The sequence below is a fragment of the Balearica regulorum genome, chromosome 5, assembly GCF_011004875.1.
Source record: "Balearica regulorum gibbericeps isolate bBalReg1 chromosome 5, bBalReg1.pri, whole genome shotgun sequence".
Taxonomy (NCBI): Eukaryota; Metazoa; Chordata; class Aves; order Gruiformes; family Gruidae; genus Balearica; species Balearica regulorum.
The window spans coordinates 64,659,008-64,672,101 of NC_046188.1; the positions used below are offsets into that span (position 1 = coordinate 64,659,008).

The 13,094-nt window shown below is 43.0% G+C and overlaps 1 protein-coding gene across 1 annotated transcript in view; it reads left to right on the forward strand.

Annotated features, from left to right (window-relative positions):
- The window catches only part of CCDC34 (coiled-coil domain containing 34), a 64,843-nt gene extending 53,102 nt beyond the window's left edge, over positions 1 to 11,741 (forward strand). Inside the window, exons 9-10 of the transcript XR_012835835.1 lie at positions 11,138 to 11,217; positions 11,350 to 11,741. The gene's annotated coding sequence lies outside the window, so the exon portion shown is untranslated. The remainder of the gene's footprint in view (positions 1 to 11,137; positions 11,218 to 11,349) is intronic.
- The last annotated feature ends 1,353 nt before the right edge of the window (positions 11,742 to 13,094 follow it).

Genomic DNA, 13,094 nt, shown 5'->3' on the forward strand with positions numbered 1-13,094 from the left:
TTTTCTTTCTGGTTGCTCTATTTCTTGTCCCTTCCTGCCTCACCCTCTATGTCCATCATCACGTTGTTTATTTTTGATTCTCCCTCTCCAAATGTAAGGGAATTCTTTCCACTTTGCTTATTTTGAGTCTACCTATGAATGAGGACGCTCTCATAAAGGAGTAGTATTCTGAAGTGTTTGTTGTGCTGTTGCTGTTCCTCTTAATTAGGGTTTCTGAAAAGGTTGTTGAAGGTCAGTTCAGTGTCTGAACATTTGTGACTTATGTACAAAAGGTTCTCAATTGGTCAAACTGAGAATATCATATTGTTAAAGGTCTTTGTAGGATCCATGTGGACTCCATGCCAAACGTATACTTGCGACAGTCAGATACTTTAGCTCTTAGAGCTGTGGCTGTCAAAAGTGCCAAAGAGCAAGTGCTTAAGGCCAGATTTCTGAAGGTCTATTTAGTTGTCTAACCATCTCTGAAGTGGGAGTTTGCCCTCAATGCTTGCTGCAGTGCAGTTGAGTTTGGTTACTGTGGTGGGTTGACCCTGGCTGAGGGCCAGGTGCCCACCAGAGCTGCTCTATCACTCTTCTCTTTCATGAGACAGGGGAGAAAAGGTACAATGAAAAAAAAACAAAACAAAAAACTTACGGGTCGAGATAAGGACAGGGAGAGATCATTCTCTAATTATCATCACGAGCAAAACAGACCGAACTTAGAGAGGGAATTCATCTTATTTATTACTAAGCAAAACAGAGTAGAGGAATGAGAAATAAAACCAAATCTTAAAACACCTCCCCCCACCCCTCCCATCTTCCCGGGCTCAACTTCACTCCCGGCTTCAACCTCCGCCCCCCCTCAGCGGCACAGGGGGACGGGGAGTGGGGGTTAAGGTCAGTTCATCACACGGTGTTTCTGCTGCTTCTTCATCCTCAGGGGGAGGACTCCTCTCATCGTTCCCCTGCTCCAGCGTGGGGTCCCTCTCACGGGAGACAGTCCTTCACGGCCTTCTCCAACGTGAGTCTCCTCCACGGGGTGCAGACCTTCAGGAGCAAACTGCTCCAGCACGGGTCCCCCACGGGGTCACAAGTCCTGTCAGCAAACCTGCTCTGGCGTGGGCTCCTCTCTCCATGGATCCACAGGTCCTGCCAGGAGCTTGCTCCAGCGCGGGCTTCCCACAGGGCCACAGCCTCCTTCAGGTGTCTCCACCTGCTCCAGCATGGGGTCCTCCACGGGCTGCAGGTGGAACGTCTACACCCCCTCATCCTCCCTCCATGGGCTGCAGGGGGACAGCCTGCTTCACCATGGTCTTCACCACAGGCTGCAGGGGAATCTCTGCTCCGGTGTCTGGAGCACCTCCTGCCCCTCCTTCTGCACTGACCTTGGTGTCTGCAGATGTTCTTACATCTTCTCACTCCTCTCTCTGGCTGCAAAAGCGCTCTCTAGCTGTTTTTCTCTTTCTTAAATATGTTATCACAGAGGCGCTGATTGGCTTGGCCTTGGGCCAGCGGCGGGTCCGTCTTGGAGCCGGCTGGCATTGGCTCTATCAGACACAGGGGAAGCTTCTAGCAGCTTCTCACAGAAGCCACCCCTGTAGCCCCCCCCCCACTACCGAAACCTTGCCACGCAAAACCAACACAGTTACCCAGTTTTTTCAAGCTCTGTTGGGAACCTCTGATTCTGCATTTGTTGCAGAATCCAAACTTCAGTATGCATTTATGTGGAGGGCAGAAACTATAGGAAAAGCAGATAAGAATGTAGTCACATGATAGCAAAGCAGGAAGGCAGTATATGCAACTTGGTTCTTAGCTGATCTTGACAATCAGCCAACCACGCAGGTTATCTGGGGCTATTCCTTCATCTTTCACAAGCAGAAACTAAGTTTGCATTTACATGTTGGACAAATACTTGCAGGAGAGTATGTGCATTTGTCTGTCTCGACAAATATTAACCAGCTTCCTAAGGAAGAGCTCTTACTCCCAAAGAAGGACCAAGGACAACTTTCCTTATTCCCAAAGAGAGACTTTTAACAATAACTTAATATTTACAAGATGGCAATCACTCAGAAGTGGGAAGAATTAAATTTGTTGCCCATCCATGAGAGGATACTTTTCAGCTTTGAATGTGTTTTGCTATAAGACAAAATATATTACTTTTTTATAAGGAAAGTTGTCAGTTAACACTGGATCAGTGGTAATTTTATTAGCTTCAGAACCATCCAGTGTTATTTGGAAGAATCTGCTTTATTTTCTATCTGCCCATCTGCGTAGCAGCTGCAGGCACATACTTCCCAGGGGCTTAGTCTAATTTGTAGAATTACAGGGCTTGTGCCTGGCTATAGAAAAGGTCCATTAGTGTTGCTCATGTTGAAAATTTAGGCTTGATGCCTTCCACATGTTTTTTTTAATTTTGTTTTGTTAGTCTTTTTCTGGTTCTGTAATTAACCCTTTGGAGAAATTTCTCTTAAAGCAAGGTAACTATTGTGTTGTCTAATTCCTAATTAACTGTTTTCAGGTGGCCATGGTTTCTTACCGTGTCCTCTCTGAGTTTCTAACAAGTGTCAGATGAACCATGAACTCAGTTGAATTTGTTTCGCTCTCCCTCTTTCTCTCTCCTTTATTTGCATACAGAAATCGATTTCTCCGTTCCTGGAAAGCAGCCACTCTCACAGAAATAGCAGTTGACAGAAGAAGTGTGTACAAAGCACACAGAGAATAATATATCAGCCAAATTAAACCCTGAAGATACTTTTGGATGGCAGAGTGACGTTGACCAGATTTGAATTTTGGTCAAAACACCAAACACAAGGCTTCACTAAATATTTACCAGCCTCCAGCAGCAGCCCGCACCTCCTGCTGCAGCAAGGCACAAGGCTGTATTCTTCAACCACAGTAAATCAGAAGTAGCAAGGTCAGTTCTGCAAGCAGTTCTGTGCAGATGGACTCCTCGCCTCTCTATTTTAGTCCAACTGAAGTCTACCATATGTTTATGTTCTGCAAGTGAAAAGCATCAGAAAAATGCTTTTTCCATTGGTTTTTCCATTTCTGAACCTTTGGACAATATATCTGTTGTCTGGGATCTGACTGACCAGGGCTTCTTGCCAGACTGGAACCTCATAGAGAAAAGTGCCACCTACTGAATAACCACTACACCACATCCTGCCCTCTTCCTTTTCTGTCTGCTGTCTAAACACTGTGACAGCTCGGCTCATCCGCTCCAACAAAAGCTGACAGCTTCATGTCAGACCTGTTCTGCTCTTGGAGGAGCCCTCAAGCTGAATGTTCAAGTGGGAAAAACATTGCCCTTTTGTGTGAGCTGGGGGATAGTGCTCTGTTGTCTTGTGGAAAGTGAAACAAGGTGTTTTTAAAACTGTTTTGCTGAACTTCTGGATTTGCTACTGGAAAAGAAATTGCAGTGGAGAAGGAAGTGCTTACTTTTTGTCAGGCTAGCTCTAAAAAATATCAGTTTGTAAACCTAAGCCAATTCTTTTCCTTTTAAATCTGCTTCTTATTAATCTGTGTTGATCTCAGTTGTTACAATACCTTCACAGTGCCTCGTTTCACTCCTGCGGCAGGGCCTGGGTTCACTGGAAGAGCCACGTCTTTCCTGCTGGATTCTGGCCACACAACACAGTTTGCATCGCAGAAATCCTATCACAATGGGAAGCATAGTCCATGGAGAAGTTTGGCACAAAGCACAGAAATGGGATTCAGGCAGACTTCACGAGATGCTGAGATAGCTCAATGGAAAATAGTCCAAAGAAAAGATTTTAACATTTCCCAGTATTTTGGGTGGTAAATGTCTTTGCAGGGAATAAATCCAGTATTTTAATTGTTCCTCCTTTATTTGTGAAGTTAAAAGAATATATATTCTTTATCCGGAATCTTAATCAGATCTATAGCTTCCGAAGGCTGTCTTTGTGGATAGGTTTTTGAATGGAACATTCAAAAGGAGACCATCTAAAGAGAAACTATATTGTCCTTAAGTGTTAAACAGTTGAAGGGAAAGGTGTTAAGATGTTATCTATATGACCAGCAGCTGTGCTTCATGGGACTTCTTACTATATTCAGACCTTCTGTGGCCATTCCCTATATAGAATCACTTCCTGTAAGGAATATAGAGAATTTTTTGTTTTTGTAGTTAAAAGGGGCCTCATAATCTTTATATATTCAAGGGTCACCTCCTCCAAGCTCAGGAGCGATGCATCCCAGCAAAGAGAAAGTCAAGCAAAAACACCAAGAGGCCCCTGTGGATGAACAAGGAGCTCCTCGCCAAAGTCAAACAAAAAAAGGAAGCCTACAGAGGGTGGAAGCAAGGGCAGGTAGCCTGGGAAGAATACAGAGAAACTGTCTGAGCAGCCAGGGAGCAGGTTAGGAAAGCCAAAGCCCTGATAGAAATTAGTCTGGCCAGGGATGTCAAGGACAACAAGAAAAGCTTCTATAGGTATGTTAGTGATAAAAGGAGGACGAGGGAAAATGTGGGTCCCCTCCAGAATGAAATGGGTGACCATGTTACCCGGGATATGGAGAAGGCTGAGGTACTCAATGACTTCTTTGCCTCAGTCTTCACTGGCAAATGCTTGAGCCGACTGCCCAGGTTGCAGAAGGCAGGGACTGGGAGAATGCAGAAGCACCCACTGTAGGAGAAGATCAGGTTTGAGAATATCTAAGGAACCTGAATGTGCACAACTCCATGGGACCTGATGAGTTGCATCCGCAGGTCTTGAGGGAACTGGCGGATGAAGTGGCCAGGCCACTCTTCATCATATTTGAGAAGTCCTGGCAATCCGGCAAAGTTCCCGCTGACTGGAAGAGGGGGAACATAACCCCCATTTTTAAGAAGGGTAAAAAGGAAGACCCAGGGAACTACAGGCCGGTCAGTCTCACCTCTGTGCCTGGCAACATTATGGAGCAGACCCTCCTGGAGACTATGCTCAGGCACACAGAAGATAAGGAGGTGATTGGTGACAGCCAACACGGCTTCACTAAGGGGAAATCGTGCCTGACAAACTTGGTGGCCTTCTATGATGGGGTTACAGCATCGGCGGATAAGGGAAGGGCAACTGACGTCATCTACCTGGACTTGTGCAAGGCATTTGACACTGTCTCGCACGACATCCTTGTCTCTAAATTGGAGAGACATGGATCTGATGGATGGACCACTCTGTGGATAAGGAATTGGTTGGATGGTCACACTCAAAGAGTTGTGGTCAACGGCTCAATGTCCAAGAGGAGAACGGTGATGAGTGGTGTCCCTCAGGGGTCGTTACTGGGACCGGCACTGTTCCACATCTTTGTTGGCGACATGGACAGTGGGATCGAGTGCACCCTCAGCAAGTTTGCCAACGACACCAAGCTGTGTGGTGTGGTCGACATGCTGGAGGGAAGGGATGCCATCCAGAGGGACCTTGACAGGCTGGAGAGGTGGGCCCATGTGAACCGCATGAAGTTCAACAAGGCCAAGTGCAAGGTCCTGCACGTGGGTCAGCGCAATCCCAAGCACGACTATAGGCTGGGCAAGGAATGGATTGAAAGCAGCCCCGAGGAGAAGGACTTGGGGGTATTGATTGATGTGAGCTGTGAGCCGGCAGTGTGTGCTTGCAGCCCAGAAAGCCAACCGTGTCCTGGGCTGCATCAAAAGAGGTGTGACCAGCAGGTCGAGGGAGGTGATCCTGCCCCTCTACTCCGCTGTTGTGAGACCCCACCTGGAGTACTGCGTCCAGCTCTGGGGGCCCCAGTACAGGAGAGACATGGAGCTGTTGGAACGAGTCCAGAGGAGGGCCACAAAGCTGATCGGAGGGATGGAGCACCTCTCCTATGAGGACAGGCTGAGAGAGTTGGGATTGTTCAGCCTGGGGAAAAGGCGGCTCCAGGGAGATCTAATTGCGGCTTTCCAGTTTCTGAAGGGGGCCTACAGGAAAGATGGTGAGGGACTGTTTATCAGGGAGTGTAGTGACAGGACAAGGAGTAACGGGTTTAAGCTGAAGGAGGGTTGATTGAGATTTGATGTTAGAAAGAAATTCTTTACTGTTAGAGTGGTGAGGCACTGGAACAGGTTGCCCAGAGAGGTTGTGGATGCCCCATCCCTGGAAGTGTTAAAGACCAGGTTGGATGAGGCTTTGGGCAACGTGGTCTAGTGGAGGGTGTCCCTGCCCGCAGCAGGGGGGGTTGGAACTAAATGATCTTTAAGGTCCCTTCCAACCCAAACCATTCTATGATTCTATGATTCTGTATCTATCTAACGTCACTCTTGCTCCACATTTTCATATCCTTGGTATTACTTTCTCTTCCATTCTTGAACCACACAGAAATGTATAAAAGAATTAACCTTTTTATTTTTATTTCATTGATCTTGTGGTAACCATTTGAAGAGATAACTACTCAGCCATAGCAATTTGTTTCTGGAATGGTCAACTAAAGTTTTAATGAAGGAAGCAGCAAATTAGTTTATTTGTTTTTATCACAAAGTTCATTGTTTCCAGTCAGCTTTCTCCTCAGTGTGCTATAGCTAGTGAATAGTTCAAGAGATTATTAAGAGATGATTTACCTACTTTTTTTTTTTTTTAATGGGAACAGAGTTTATAACTTGATAATCTATGCAATTTGTTAATGAAGTTCAAGTACAAAGGCAATTTGAAGAAAATACTGTTCATTAACTTTATGTGGACTAATGATATTCATCTGACATTCATCTGAAATTTGTTGCACAAGACCTGAGTGCACTTTAGCCACCATTACCATACTGATCCTGCTGAAATAATTGATTAAACTCCCATAATCTTCAGTGGAGCCAAGAATTCATCTTCACTTGAGGTCTTTAAGCCCTCTTGCTCTTTCTCTCCTTAACATATGCCCTCTCCCTTTCTATCTCTCACCCTAAATTCCCCAATCTATGTTTATGGGCTTACCACATCCATCAGTAAAATGCAGCTATTCCTGTACAGCAGTTTGCAGCAGTGTAACATAAACAAATGAAGAGAAACATAGGAATGGCATATCAAATATTGTAGGTGCACTTGAAATTTTGTTTTTAACATTTTACATATTATTAAACTGTATTTTGACATTTAAAATTACCCCACTTTGTCTTTGCATGTGCTCTTTCTTCAAACCCATAGTTTTATTTCTGACAAACTGAGCTAATTCTGTAATTGTTCAAGTGCTTGAAAGCAAGTGCTGGCAGGTGCAGCTAGAAGCTTGCCACATCATAAGTAGGCACACACAATGGATTCAAGACTCTTTCACGTACAGTTAAGGGTAGTTTTGTCATTGATTTAGGTAACAGGCCCAGTGAAATAAATGAAAGATGACTAATCACATTTTCCTGTTCATTGTTTACCTTTTATTCATCATCTGTTCTTTAACTGTAAGCTTATTATTTTACATTCCTTCAGCTGAATTTGTGCAAAAGAAATATATTCTCACGTGCTGTGTAACCATCTGTTTGCTCTGGCAAGTTATATAGTTTTGCCTTTCAGGAGGCTGCCATGGTATTATGCAAACACGTCTGTTCATTTGCTACACCATCTTGGTTACTACTTCAGCCATGTTCTCCGTTCCAGCTTTCACATCTGTATTTCTAACTGTGTAATGTTCAGACTTAAGCCAACTCCATCGCTATTTGGAGAACTTGAAAACGAAAGGAAAAGATTAATGGTCATTTAATAACCTGTGAGCAAAACTCTGCTTTGGTTGTCTTCATTGTTTAACATTAGTTGATGTATGTGCAGAAGAAAAAATGAAGTAATGGGAACAAACTCAACAAAGTCAGGAGATGTTTGGAAGTCAGATGCATTTTTGGTTTAGTGAGAGCCTGAAAAAGTAGCAGGTCTGTGGGAAACATGAAAATATGTGCATTAAAGCAAAGGGAGTCTCCATTGGTCGGCTTTACTAAAATACATTGGTAGATTGTGCAGTACCACTTCTGTGGTCTGAAAAACAAATAAACATTGGGTCACATTCTTCGTACATGCCTGTAAGCATAGGTCCTTGGAGTCAATGAGGGTACGCCAGTATATTTTAGCTAAAATCTGTCCCTGCATACAAATAAAAATGGTGATGATAGGCCATGTTTTATGACTGGGTAGGTCAAATTCAGGTTTCTGAAAAGCTGTGCTGCCACTAATGAGTACCTACTGCCATTCAACAGAATGAAAAAGGAATAGAGGTTGCGTATATTATTATGCTATGGATATTTTTTCCTACTATCATATTGATAGTAATATTGCTTGGGTTTTGCTTTCTTTTTTTACACTCTCTCTCCCCTTCTCCCCCCCCCCGCTAACAGCAAACTACATAAACGGACAGTTTCTGCTAAGCTCGCACTCCTCCAAAACTCAACTCCTGGAATGGACCACCCTGAGCCCAACAAAATTGTTGGTTAGGAAAAGCAATATCACTCTTCAGTGTACAACAGAAATAGAAGAAAAGGTTGCCGCTAAGTACTGTAGTGCTTCAAGACGTTTTTAAGGAGGTATTTTTTTGTAGATGATTTTGGAAACAGAAAGTTCAAAGGAGTTTAGGGCTTGCTGGAGCAAATTTTAATATTGGCCACACAGTACAGTGTAAATCAGGAATAACTCGACTGTAGAAAATAGGAGGTACCTCGCATTTTGGTTTTGCAGTATTGTATTTGCTAGTATAAAACACATACTTAAAAATAATTTTTAGAGTAGCTTTATCTCCATTAAGAAGTATTGGAATATGACTTTCCAGGTTTTATGTTTTATTTTTGAGTACTTCACTGTGGGGCAATCCATAAAGTTTCTCAAAGTGAAAAAGTGCACAGGAATTCTACCAAGGCCCACTGGATAGCTACACCAGTGTGGCTGGGAAGCCGTAAGGAGCATTTCCATTCATGGTAAACATTTATGACATCAGGAAACATTAGTTGAAAATTTGGTCAAATTATTTAAGCTGCATGGCCTCACGAACTGAAAGTAGTTGAAGAAATGAGAATTTTAGAACTAAACAGAAGAATGTAGCATTCTGGGGAAAATACTGATACGCATTTGGTTTGTTTTAATACTGGATCGAGAGATTTTGGGGGGGGTTTGTCACTGCTGAGTCCAGATCTGGAATGCTGTTGTCACATCAGTGGGCTTCAGAAAAATGCTAGTAATTTGAAGGAAACAAAGGCAGAAGCAATACATTTTGCTTATGTAAAACTTACTTAGAGACAGGGAACAAGTCCTCCTTTTGTAAATGCAGTAGAAAGTCTGGATTAATAGTTTGGCTATAACACAGTTAATACTTCCCAGGTATCTGTGCACATGAATGTATCTCAGGGAGAGTGTCTGTTTACGTTTGTTTTGTTTGTAATTATTTCCTTTTACACTCTCCTAGACAGACGACAGTTTTTGCAAACTATCAAGAAACTGGTATTAAAGTTTCTGTCTTAACGATGGTCTCTCTCTTCAAGGAATTAGCTGTGCTTGGGCTTGTGCTCCTTGCAGTTGTACTGAGACAGTTGTTAGGCGAGTGTTGCCCTCCACTGGGAGAGGGATAGATGACTTTAGCCAAAGGCCCTTCAGTTCTTTGCTCTGCGTGCCCCAAAACATGCTGTTCCTCTCTTACGAGGAATTTTGGGAAGCAGAGGGCTTTTAACATCCCTCAAAGGGCATTTCCAAGTTGTCCCTGGGAGGTTTTGCCCTCGTCGGGTATAAAAAGAGCCATGTGTCTGTTCCTAAAAATAAAGCAGGCTCTCAATTGCTGTGTGCAACATGTTGGCAAATTGCTATGCCACCAGGACAAATTTGCTGGAATCAGTGTGCAAATGTCCATGGCAAATCTCCAGACATACTGAAACTTTCCTTCTCATGTAATTCACAGCAATTCTTGAAAGCTTCCCAACTTTTTCCTATGTTGCTATTTTTATTTTGAATGGGAAAGGGGGAAAGAGCATATGAACAGTACCAGATGTAGACACCTTTTATGTAAAATTATACCCTGCTCTTCTAATAGCACACAAAGATGAATTCATGATATGCATTGGCAGCGATATATGGTCTGCATTCGCAAACGTGTTGTGAAATTGATTCCAAACCAAACATTGGTATTTCATCTGGGAGAAAATGCCTTGGTTAGCTGCCTATGTACAGACTGCGTTTTTAGAATAATGATGGCAATGCCTCGCCTGCCATGTTCACTTCCAAAAACCAAGATTGGTTCCAATTTTTCCTAAGCCTATTTTGGGAAACAGCAGGTCTTGGCTCTTCAAGTATTCGCGCTAGCAAGGAACTTAATTGGCTCATTAGAAAGACTAATTTGGCAAATCAAATAATATTTTTTTAATCCAAGCTTTACAGTTTAATTTAATTTTGAGTAATTTTCAAGACACTTGGGAAGCCAGCTGCAATCAAGGATGTTGTGAATGGCAGCTCCAAACGAGCTGGGGAGCTGGCTGCACCACAGGCAGGGGTTTAGGGATAGTTCCTCCCCAGAAAGTGTGGAACAGCAAGTGGGGTCCAGAGCATAATCCCCAGCTCTCTCCTGAGGCTGGTAGATAAGTCCTTATCTAGAGAAAGACCCCTCAGCAGCAAAAAGCGTATGGCAACTCTTCTGTGATATCTGGATACAAGGGCTCTCCAAATAGTACAGCAACACCTGAAACAAAAGCAGGCGATTGCTTGGTTGGTTGTCTGTTGACACAAATGGTCTCCTTTCCCTTTGACAGCTCACCCCGAGTTGAGACTGGGTGTTTTGTCATGCACATTGCAGCTATTTACTGACCATAACCACACCATGTTTTGAGAACTGTACAGTGAACCCAATTGTTTCAGACATTTACAACTATCAGTTTCTAAACCACTTGCAAGCACTTGATTGAGACTTCAGTATTTCTAATGGACAGTGGAGTTGCATTTAATGAATATACCTGGGTTGAGTAGTTTCCTAATATGACGTTTAGCTTCTATATCACTGTATTCATCACTTCTCATTAATTCCTTAAATCGTAGCTACCTTTGTACCTGCTACATTTACATACACGTACACACTGTGTGAGCAGTTCTCTGGAGAGGATATTGTTGTGTAAGCCAAGAGCTTGCGTGTTTCTATTTGTTTGAGACTCTTACGAGTCTAAAGCACTTTTTAGTTAAAAGAAATTCTTGGCTCTCAGTAACTATGTCTCTTTCTCTCTCCCTCCATTTTCTAGGAAGGAGATTTCTACGTTACCTGTCATGTTGGCCCATGAGTGCTCCGGTTATTGAAATGATCTGGAAAATCTATTTCAATGTAAATCTATTACGGTTTAGTTAATGTTGGAGTTTTACTAACAGGCAAGCTAATGAAAGAGTGGTAGTCACACAGAGCAAAATAAGTAATGATTTTTCTTTTTTTTTCTTTTTTTTTTTTTTCTTGAGGAAGAAGTTCCTAAACCAGAGCTGACAGCTTAAGAGCAGGAGTTGCAAAGCCGGAGTCTGCAAAACTAACTGGTGGTGTCCTTTATGGACACGCATACCAGCTCCAGAAGTCTACGCTGTGAATACTTTTGTTTCCCTTTTGTTATGGAGGTAGCAGGAGGAAGACACACTCCACCTCACCTTTCTAAGACATAGGAACACAGGATGTAGGTGTGTGTCATTTTTCCACTCTTTTTCCTTTTCTCACTTGATGGTGACAGTGGTATGCTACTATGGGCTCAAGATTTTTGCTGTATTTGCAAAGTGTGAGAAGTCATTGCCAAGAATAGCCTAATTTTCTAATTAGAAGAAACATGTCCACATGCACATGGCTTTTCAGCTAATTCCTGCTCAGTCATGTGTTTCTTAAGAGCTTTTCTTCACTTACTATGTGGCATCTCCCATGTGAGCAAGCTCAGTCAGCCATGGTACAATATGGTATCACAATGACCCTGTTAAATTGTCAAAACCAAACATAGGCATTGGCAGTTACATTGCCACCGATGGAACAAAGGAGCTAGACATACAAAAACACATCACTCAACTTTATGAGGAGCAGAGTCAGACAAGGGGAACGTAGCAGACTCCGTTTTGTACCTGACTATTGTAATGCATCTAGCTCCTGATTGCACAGACTGCACAACATGATGTATTTGCTCTAATCAGCGTAGGATTTTGTGGGAGTATAGGTCTACATGCACTCAAGGCATTTGGCATTCTTCTATAAGCCAGATAGCATCGCTGACGGGGAGGGCATTGAGCTGCAGCGAAAAAAAGAGGCTGTTTGCGATGCAGGGTCACTTGGAGGGAGATGGAGTGCAGGCACTATAGAGCTCTGGGCAGGTTTCATCAATCAGAAGAGTTTACACCAACACGCAGAAGGGGAGACCTTCGCTTCTGAAGTTCTTCAGTCCACGTATTAGACAGAACAACATAGCAAGGTCTAACTGAGGAAAATGCTGAGTGTTTTCCCTGAACATGGCAAGCTCGTGGCTAGATACTGGTTCTTGCCTAAGGTCAATATTTAATCAGATGAACAGAGCATTTGTATAAATGCAGCTTCGTGAACATCCCAAATGCTACATCTATTTGTAACGTACTGGAAAAGGATATTTAAAGTACTTAAAATTTCTCAGTGATGCAAGTCCCTGCAATAGCAAGTTGTTTGCGTCTACAGTTACCATGTGGAGTTGAGCTAGAGACTAAAAAGACTTTCTGTGCCTGTAAAGGTTTATGACCGTACTTCTGTCTTATTTGAACATAATTTTATACAGTAGATGATGTATGCACTGTGTATTTTGGGAAAGGAAAGCAATTACTGCTTTAATAAACATTCAGCAGAATGTGATTACTTCAGCCCACCTTCAGGTGATTTTTTAATCCATAATGCAAGCAGTTAGAAAGACACTCTAATCACCTGCAGGAAAAGCAAACCAAACAAAAACACAGCAGGAAAAGACTATTTCTGATTAAGCCCGTGGAACTGAGACCGGCCAAAGCAAGCTGTGTGACCTAACAGGTATGGAAAGGCCTGGTGCTAGGCTAGCCTCAGGAAAGTTACTGGAGTTTGCAAGTTCATTTGGATCCAATATGGTCTTTGTTAACAACCCCTTCCAGCATTCTCAGAGGTAAGAAGAGTAACCTCCTAATTACAGATGGGATTAGATGCCATGCTATCTGTTTTATTAACCCTGACTTGAGTGGAGTCAG